The 10018-nt window shown below is 44.8% G+C and overlaps 1 long non-coding RNA gene across 1 annotated transcript; it reads left to right on the plus strand.

Moving 5' to 3' along the window:
- The first annotated feature begins 57 nt into the window (after positions 1–57).
- On the plus strand, positions 58–5935 carry LOC137473051 (uncharacterized). The gene is made up of 2 exons (XR_010998585.1): positions 58–295; positions 5372–5935. It is a non-coding gene; the product is annotated as an uncharacterized lncRNA (long non-coding RNA).
- The last annotated feature ends 4083 nt before the right edge of the window (positions 5936–10018 follow it).

A 10018-nucleotide genomic window follows, 5' to 3' on the forward strand; every position in this document is an offset into this window, starting at 1 on the left:
GAGCCCCTGGAATAAAACACAGCACGACTCCAGCCAGCGTGCGGCCACCAGCAGAACGTGCCAGGGCGGACACATCTGAGCAGCACAGCCGTGCTGGCAGCCCCGGGCTGGGGGCTCCTGCTGCCGCCCCTGCCAGCGCCAGGCCCTGGCGCGGCCCAGCACACGCGGCCCGGGTGGCACGGCCCTGCAGCAGCCGCCATCCAGAAAAAAGTCCCAGGGAACGGCTTTCTGGCATGGGAAGGCTCTGCCTAGCCCGCAGCAATGAACACGGATGGGAGTTAGCTGGTAGGAAAAAGTGAGCAGCAGCATTTTTTGGATCAGCAGCTGGAAACAGAGAGGCCACGTGGGCTGTTTCTCAGTTTAAGCATCCTATCTGAACTCTGCTCTAAAACAGGAAAATACAAAACATGCCTAAAATCTGACAAATGGTGCAGAAGGCTTCCCAGAAAAAATACCTGGAGGAGATCTTAGGAGAGTCATCCATTCTTACAGTTTGGGAGGCGGTGTACTCAGTGAGTGGGGCTAGGGTGGATTTCACATGGTGCAGCCCTGCATGGACAGTAAAGATCAAGGGCATTTACATTCTTGTGCAAAGCATCCAGGTTTGACCATTGTTAGAGACAATATCATATTCCATATTCCACATGGATCCATGACAAACTCTACTGCGCAACTTCTGTTGCAGTGAATTTCCAGAAATACAGGAGTTGCATTAATACTGGAGCTGTGGCAGCAATAGCCACGGCAATAGCTCCTCAGAGTTGTTTGTCCCAGCTGTTAAAAAGAGGAATTCTTTCTGCTTTGTTTTTCTGCTGCCGTTTATAAATGTAGGAGATGCACATGATTAAAGTGTCTAGGTCTGGAAATCATATTTTAATCTCAGCGTGTGTGTCAGAGAGGCAGAATAGATTCGTTTCTGAATTAATACTTGTAACAGTTCTATGAACACTTAGATAAATTCATAGTCAAAAGGATAGTATCAACATTTAATTTAAAAGGCTCTTTAAGGAATTTCATTGCCATATGTTGAAAATCTAATCTTTAAAAGAGAAAATATCTAAAAATTTGGCTTACTTCTCAAATGTGTCAATTGATACTTTCCTTAATTTGACCTATTTATCTTAAAACATTTATAATCTGTTAGGGGGATGTTCATAGCTAAATGTCCAATTTGGTTTGTTTGTTTTTTAAATCTGCCATTCAGTTGCCAAGAAATTAAACAAACAGATGCCACTCTTTTTTGAGGGGCTCCATTAAATACAATGTCTTACCCACCATCTGCTGGATCTGCAGCAGCAATTAACAGCTACATTCTATTCCCAGAGCAGAGCTGACAACAATTGATGGGGCTGGGATCTTGGCATTTTCTCCTTCCCGCTCCTCACCCCCTCTCTTCCAAATACCTATAATACAATATTTCTGCATAGAGGACTGTGTCTGCTCAGAAGAGAAAGGAATGAGCTATTCCTTGTTCTTCAAACTGTTGTGGATGAAAGTCCTCCCCAGACATTACACTTTTTAAACAAAGAGCATATTCAACAATAACAACTGAGCCCATAGATGTCTGCAAAGGCTGCATGAGCAAAGTTTGTCCGACATCTTTTGGAAGAGGTCTCCTCTGCAACAGTGTGCAGCTGCTCTGAGGAGCCAGGGGCCAGGGCTGCACACAGGCTCTTTTCTTCTGCACCACTGGTTCAATCCCACCTGAGTGGGAAGCCGTTGAAAATTCCTGCCTCTGTTTGATATGGAAATACCTGAGGAGGCTCAGCCTAGTGAGCAGCCATGAATCACGAGCACTGGGTGTGATGCACGCCCATTGTCTGACAGCCAGGTAATTGGCTGTATACCAGTCAGCCCTCTTGGACATGGCGTCTTTTATTGGCAAGTGGCACTCTCAGTCACAGGATAACATGGAGTGTTTAGATTCCCTTTACTGACTGGGGTGTCAGCCTTCAGCCTACAATCCAGTCCTTTCTTTTAGCTGAGCAGATTGATTAGTAGCCAAGTCCAGTTGTGTCAGGGAGAGTTTAAATTGGTCATTAGGAAAATTTTCTACACCAGAATGGTTGTCAAACTCTGGAATAACCTGCCCAAGGAAATTATAGTCACTATCGCTGGAAGTATTTAAAAGACCTGTAAATGTGGCATACAGGGTTTAGTGGTGGACTTGTCTGTACTGGGATAAGGGTTGGACATGATGTTAAAGGTCTTTTCCAACCTAAACAATCCTATGATTCTATGATTAGTTACCTTGGAACAGAAGAGCTTCCCTGGCCTTTTCTTCAGTGTTTGTGGTAGTGGCACTGGGGCTTTTCTTGGACTACTGGGCCTGGACATTAGTTATGCTCTCCCTGGCTTCAGGGAGATTCTCAGGACACCAGAGAATGCACCAGAATGCATTTTAAAACATCTGTGTATTCAAGGCTCCAGGTTTTTAACTGATGCAGAAAGTCCATATGCAAATATACTAGCCTGCCAACTCCCTTAGCTTCTGGCACATATTCTCATAACTCTCCAGTGTCAAGGTCTTCCTTAAAAGACAATGAGCTTCTTCCAAAAGGTGTATTTTTACAGTATTATCTGAGAGAAATTCTTGATGCTGCAACAGTGTATAGCTTTATTTTCAATAAGTTATTTGCATTGCTGTAATGGCAGAAGGATTTCTGTTCCTCTGTCTGTCAGGCTTCATAGCCTGTCCTCAGCACAACTGGTTTCTTCAATGAGCCATGAAGAAAATAAAGGGACATCAGGGTTTTTCATTTCAGATACTCAGCTTTGCCACAGTGTCAGGATAGACAGGTGTACATTATTTTGGAAATTAAAATTTCCATCCTGATAATAAATCTGTATAGCAATTATCCTTATTGCCCTGTATGGTGACCGCCTGTAAAGGCAATCTGAACTTAAAAAAGGCATCTCATAAATCAGGTGAGATTTAAAATCTTCCAGGAGTTTATAAATCTGCCCAGGATTAAGGGATTAATTGAAGAGCAGACAGCTTAATACATTAACCTTTCACCTCTGCAGTCCTGGGCTCAAAAGCTGAGTTAGGTCAAGAAGTAAAAAAATAGATTGGTGATTTTGTCCCAGTCCTTATGAGTGCTGGGGTTCAGGATAGCCTGGTTAGCACTGCCTGCAGTGCCCCGTTCTGTCAACAAGGTTTGCTTTGAGTGTTGCATGTATCTTGTCTGCTGCTGGCACCCCATTATGAGGTTATTAACCTAAGTGTAAAGTCAGGTGCCCGAGGAGAACAGTTATGGTGGTTGTAAAAAAGGTCAGGAAGCATCAAGAACAACCTTAAGTAGTTTGTTTTCTAAAACTGACCCAGGTCATTGAAGGGATTGCAGGGATGCTGCAACAGGTGAGGACAGGAGGGAACATCCCCATCAGCCCTTCTGCAGCCCTGTCCTACCAGGTGAATATTCACACTCATTGTCACTCGCCACACTCCCACCCCAGTGCTTCCTGTACCCTTCTGACAGGGCTTGCCAAGAAAGCAATTTACAGGGAGGCAATAAGAGAAGCTGGGATCAGCAGGCCTTCCTTAATTTCTTTGTCTCTTTCTGAACACAAGAAAATTCAGCAGCATGCAGCAACATGGACCATCCTTCTCCCAGTTTCCTTTGTCTTGTGAAAGAAGGGGATACTGCAGAAGTCCTGGTTGTACCCTCAGCTATGTGACAACAGGGTGTTCTGTCCCTTGGCAGTGACCCTCAGCAGCCCATCCTTGCTGACTGGGAGCCAAAGTCTGCTTTACAAGGATGGTCCAATGATGAAGGTGAAAGTGTAGCCAGCGTCCATAAAGGTGGTGGAATAACCCATTCATGAGTGGCCACTGGTGATTGACCCTTGCCCATGGCCCTGGCTTGCCAGCAGTTCATTCCCTGTGGCTTAGCAGTGACCATTAGTGGCAGAACACAGTGTGATCTGTACCTGTGTCAAGTCTGGGGAGAGGGATTGAGTAATGCCAGTGTCAGCAGCAGACATCTCTCTGGGGAGGTAGCACTCTGAGTCCCTACTAAATAGCACTGGATTGGGAAGTCACTTGGTGTGACCATCCCTCTCTGTCGGTGTACAAGTATAGCCACAGATTTATGTTCTTCACAACCCTCAGACCACCCTTGAGAAATATCTATGCAAAAATAAAAATTGCCCATGACCCCTCTCTTTGACTTTTTGACCTCTCCCTTTCTCCACAAATACCCTGTCTGCTTGGGATTTGCCAGCTGACTGATGCGATTGGGTCTGATCTCTGCTCTGAGAGGACATTTGAAAATAATGTGATTTTCTGGAACTCAAAAATAAGGACACATAATCTACATTTCCAGTGTGGAGTTGCATTTTTTTTTTTTTTTTGTCTGCTTGGAACAAATGTCATCCTGGGGGTTTTTAACCTTACCAAAATGCATTCATTACTAATGCAGGACAGAGGTGAGATAAAAAGCACACTGTGAAATCCAGTGATAGAAATTTTAATAATTTATTTTTTTGCCTGGGATCTTTTCACTTGTTCCAGCTGGTTCAAAAACACTTGGAACATATCAACAATGCTTACATGACTGAAAACAAACCTTTGCCAGCAGCAGAACCAGACTGACAGAAACAGGACAAGAGTTTTTTCATGCCACAAAAATGTTACTAAGCAGCATATAGTTTAATGTGTGTTTGCACTTTGCCCCTGCTGACTGAATTATGAAATATTGTTTACTAAAAAACATTATAGTTCACTTTTTAAGAGAATTAATATGATTAAAGGGTTGGTTGAGAGCTGATGATTGAAATTCCAACTATTAAAATGCACTCAGTGTGCAGGGAAAATAAAAAGGCACTGAAATTCTTTTCAAACCCAAGCACCAGGTGCATTAATTACATTTCATTGCATGTTGGTTTATTACTGCGGTCACTTGTGCCTTATGATCTGCATTAACACCTGCGTTCTATGGATATCTCGGCATTTCACTAAACAAGATGAATATTGGCCAGATGGTGACTCCAGTAGGAAGCATTTCACATAGATTTTCCTGCTCTGCATAGCTGCCTGCAAAGGAATCCTGAATGTCATGCTACACCAAAGCAGACCCAAACAATACAGAGATCATTTTGAAATCAACTGCCTTGACAGCATATTCAAAAAGGATCAGATGATAGACAAATCAAGGCCTTGTAACATGGATCTTGCTAATAAATCTCTTGTGTGTAGCACAATGGCATCCTTTATACCAGCATTTCACCCCATGGGGTGACCCTGCCCTGTGTAGAAACATAATTCCACAGAAAACTGGGTCATCTCAGGCCTGACACACTTAGATGACTCAGTGGCTTTTTTTTTTTTTTTTTTTTGTTTTGTTTTGTTTTGTTTTGTTTTCTCCAGGTTGCACACATGACCTTTCTTCCATAGTACAGGTTAGTTAATGTACAACAGGCATCCAGCCCCCGGCAGGTGCCATGAGGAGGAGTCAGTACAAGAACCCCACCACACCAGGCACCTTGGCTTTTGACCAAGGTGGAGATCACTTCAGGAGAGGCGGGAGGGACACAGACCTCACTGTGCCTCTTACTGGCACTGTCTGGCTCTTACCCAACACATCAGAAGTTACTTGCTGACCTGCACCAGAAATAAATAACAGATTTTCATGCTGGCATGGTATTACACTGTTGAAAATTTGGACATACCTTCTAAACTTGCAATTAGCACCTACCTCAAACCCACCTCACCTAGAACACACAGCATAATTCCAGGGCACTATCCAGTGCTGTCTGTGAGCTTTGCTGCTGCAGCAGGATGTGTAGAAGGTTTTGTCTGTGTGAGCAAGACTTTTTATTGTGGACATCCATGTTTAGGCTTCTTTTTGTTGTCCTTCACTTGCAGATGCCAGTCGAGGACTATGTGACCGTAGCAACTGAAGTGTCAATACAAGTTGTCACACAATCAGAAGCATTGAGTTTTCATGGTCTCCATGGTCTTGTAGTACAATATTCTCCCCCCTGGGTATGCTAGGAGGGTGCATGGGTGTAGGGGGTGCAGCCAGTTCTTGCCAGCTCCCTCCTCTGCCCACTCTGCCAGGATCGAGCTGTGCTGCCAGCCAGTGCCAGAAGCCTTTCTTCTGGAAGCTGACAGACACCTTTTCCCACCTTACAGCAGGTAAAGGTGGGATGCTCTGAGTGTTCTCCTTGCAGAGTGTGGTCCCTAGGCTGTTTCTGCTGTACCTCTGGGAGAGGCTAGGCAGACATGAAGGGACTAAGGGGAGAAAATGCAGCAGCATAGCTGGCAGACTGGGGCACAGAGAGGGCACGTAGTGTTGGGAATGGGGACTTGCCCTGAGAGCAAAACATAGCAATACCCAAAGCTGGCTGTCTGAGCACTGTCCTTGATGAAGTGGATAGAGGCACAGAAAAGCCCCCCAGCATGAAGACAGTCACCGGGTCAACATTCTGATGTGTACAAAGGAAGGAAGAAAGTGAAGCACAGGGCTGGCCAGCCACTGAGCTCTGCACCGTGCTCAGCACAGGTGCAGAGCACTCATCAGCCCGGACGGGAGCTGAGCCCAACCAGCCCCACACCAGCTGCAGGCGGCCAGCTCCTCACCCTGCAGGTGTGCAGGGATGACTCTAGAGCTGGAAGATGCTGTCATCTCCGAAAGGTGAGCTCCTTGGGCTGATGACCCTGTTGCTCCTCACAGTGGCACACAGCACTGGCTCCAACCTACAAAAACAAGAAGCCAAAAAAGCACGAAGTAACACTCCCACCTTTCCCCCAGGCATGCTTCCCCCAATATGCTGTTTAAAGAAGACCAATATCTCACTCTCAAGAAGTGTAGGCAAATCCTATTAGAATCTGAGATTAACCTTCAGTCAGATAACTCACCAGTGCAGACATCAAATATAAAAGATGTATGTTCTGTGTCATCTGTTTAGCAACCTTAAATTAGCTCACACGGGCGGATGGTGCTGGCCAAATGGCAGAACATGTGCTGCAAATGGAAATCAGAGTCAAAGCAGAATCCTGTGGGATACCCCCAGCAATTCTAAAGCAGCTATCTTATTACCTAAGCAATTTTCAGGGACAAGTAGAATTCAGATGCAGTCGACAACGCTGTCTCGTCCAACCTTGGTGAAACTACTTCATTATTATTTCAGTAGTGCCTGGAGAGCTCTATCTGCTGCTCCAGTTTCTCTGCAAAACCCCTTCCAACAACCCACAATAAAAGACATCCCTGTGAGGACAAGCTTAGAGTTTAATTTAAGACAATGAACAGCAAGTGAAAGTAACAAATAACCAGAGAGACTAGAAGGGAGAGAGTTGATGGAAATGGTGGAAAACACTTGTCCCTGGAGTCCCTGTATGTGTACACACACATACTAGATACAGATTAATGTGTGCACAGATATTTCAGAAGCCACTTAACCTGAATAGAAGGCATCCAGAAATACTTTATAAAAGAAATCCACACATAGGGTGGAGTGCTAGAGTATGGGAGAGACCTGCCTTGCTCTTTGCTGAGGATGCAATGCACACAGGTGGGTTTGACTTGGCTTTTTTCATACCAAGAACAACTTTGGGGTCCATAGGCAGCAGTCACATACCTGACTGGACTCAATGATCTTAAAGGTCTTGTCCAGCCTAGACAATTCTATGCTTGTATGATTGAAATAACTTTTGTTTCTCAGTGTACATAGTACACACATTTGATCTCACAGCCTTGGCCTGGGAAACAGGAGAAATAAGAGGACTGTGCAAAGTGGCCTTGATGTAAAGTCTGGGGGGTTGTCTTGCAGCAATGTGCTCTTTGCTGCCTGGGTTATGACTGCAATCGAGCTGGGAAGCAAATAAATTCAGCAAAATTCCCATCAAAGGGATTTGTTTGTTTGTGTATTGTTTAAATATTTCATGTTTCTTTTAAGTCTTGCTGAACAACTACTGCATGGCCTTACTTCTTGTAGAGCCCCCTACCACTTTCCAACTCCAGCAAGCCCCTATCATGTGTATGGGTGAGGAGGTTCAACCTGGCAAACCCACAGGGAAATCAGCATGTCTTGAACTTCTCCTGAGGCTGTGGGCTTAGGCCAGTTTTTCCTTTTTCCTAGGGGAAACTAGGTGTGCTTAGTCCGTCTTTCATCTTCCTACCACCTGGCATCACATTGCACTAGGAAACAGATTGTTCAGGCACACCAAATGCAAAAAGGATTCTCTAAAAGTGAAAAACAATTTGCAGAGATACTGATGACAGCAGGGTGCTTTGAACATTTCCAGGTTTGTGTTTGCTGAGGGCTCAGGGATTATCAGAGGAGGCACAGTAATGCCTCCTTGAACTGCAAACAGTTGTGAACATGACTGTTGTAATCAAAACCCAGTATTTGTTTGGAAGTGGCATCTTAAGAAGCAAAGAAATATTTTTGATGAGGTCACTTTCAGAAAGATTAGTAGAAAATCCTTTGTGTCAACAGCAGCATGGGCACCGCTCTGGGATGAGGAGATTCCTCCTTTTCCCCCAGCCCCTAGGAGCACAATGTGCAGAAGTGTCTCCTGAAAGCCTGACAATATGCAATAAAAATTCACTTTGAAAAGAGAGCATCTCTGGTGATGTCTACAGGCTTTTGACTTTGCTCTTTCCTTCAAACACCACTCGTGATGCTGAGCGCACATTCTCTTGGCCTATTTGTTCCTGCCAAACAAAGAGCACATTCCCCTGGGTACAGCAATCCATTTTTAACACTCTGTAGTTATTTAGAAAAATGTTTTGATAGGATAAGTGAAAAACTGGGGCAAAACAGGAGAAAGTTCTTGGAGCATTATATGAAACAGGGACTTGGTGTCTCTTTATTTATGGCACTACCTTCAAAAAAAAAAAAATCCACATTTTCAGCTGTGGCATTTGAATCTATTTGCAATTCATTGAACAGCCTCTCAACACTAAGTGCAGAAGGCACAAAACTCCTGAGAGTCTGCTCCAAAATGGTGAGGGAGGGGAGAACAAAAGGGCTTTGCTCCATGAGCATTGCTGGTGGGGCAGGTGCAGAAAACTGTCCCTTTCTGAGCTATTGTCTCATTCTGTCCTCCCAAAATCTATGTGACTTCATATGTTAATGTACCCTTTTTGGAAGCCCTCTGATGGAAGACATTGCAGCAGAAAATGTCTGAGTCCTTAGCAGGAGACTTGAGTGCTGTGAGTTATATGGCCCAAAGGCACACAGGCTTGACACAGGCAAGGAGCTGTGTCTCCTGCCATCCTCTGGCCAGCTGAGAATGTCAAGGACGAAGTCTAGAAGCTAAATGTCAATTCAATTTTCCTACAAGGGCATATTTTTCTTTAAGGAAAGCATGGGCAGAAAACCACTGAGATCAAGCCTGTGAACACACTGCTTGCTAAGTTCAAAACGGGTCGCCCTCTCTTCCTTTCCTTCCTCCAGTATCGGTGTCCAGCGTCTGTGACAACGCTTTGTGCCTGTCTGTAGGGCTGAGCCACTGAGACTTGAAAGGTGACCAGTAGGTGTGGGGGGTGGGGGGCATTGTGCTGCAGATGGCGGTGTGGGAAGGATGTAAAAAAAAAAAAAAATAGAAATGAAAGTGTTATGGGTCCGTTGTCCTCAAAAGACCCATTTTCTTTCAGGGAAACTGTAAAAGAGAAATAAAGGGGAAAAGCCCCAAACTCAGTATATGCACTGCCATCTCCTGGTGGACAGAGAGCCCCGTCCTGCCCTGCCCCTCCGGCTGTCCTTGCGTTACAGCATCTTCTGTCACTGAAGAACAAAGGCAGTGTCAGGAAAAGGCCCTAGATGTATTTTGCTAGTGTGCTGCATGCTAAAAGCAGAAGAGCATCCGGCTAGATGGGGTTTGCTGAAACCAAGGACAAAGGAGCTGGGTCCATCCCAATGTTGGCCATCAACATTTGTGATACTTCTCTCACAGCTCCTCTGTGGCAGGAATGATGTATCAGCTAGAATTACAGACCTTTCAGTAAATATTTCAGCCTTTAAATATATTTTTTTATTTAGAAAAATCCTCAGGTGCAAAGCCACA

This window comes from Anomalospiza imberbis, chromosome 4, assembly GCF_031753505.1.
Source record: "Anomalospiza imberbis isolate Cuckoo-Finch-1a 21T00152 chromosome 4, ASM3175350v1, whole genome shotgun sequence".
In the NCBI taxonomy this organism is placed as follows: domain Eukaryota; kingdom Metazoa; phylum Chordata; class Aves; order Passeriformes; family Viduidae; genus Anomalospiza; species Anomalospiza imberbis.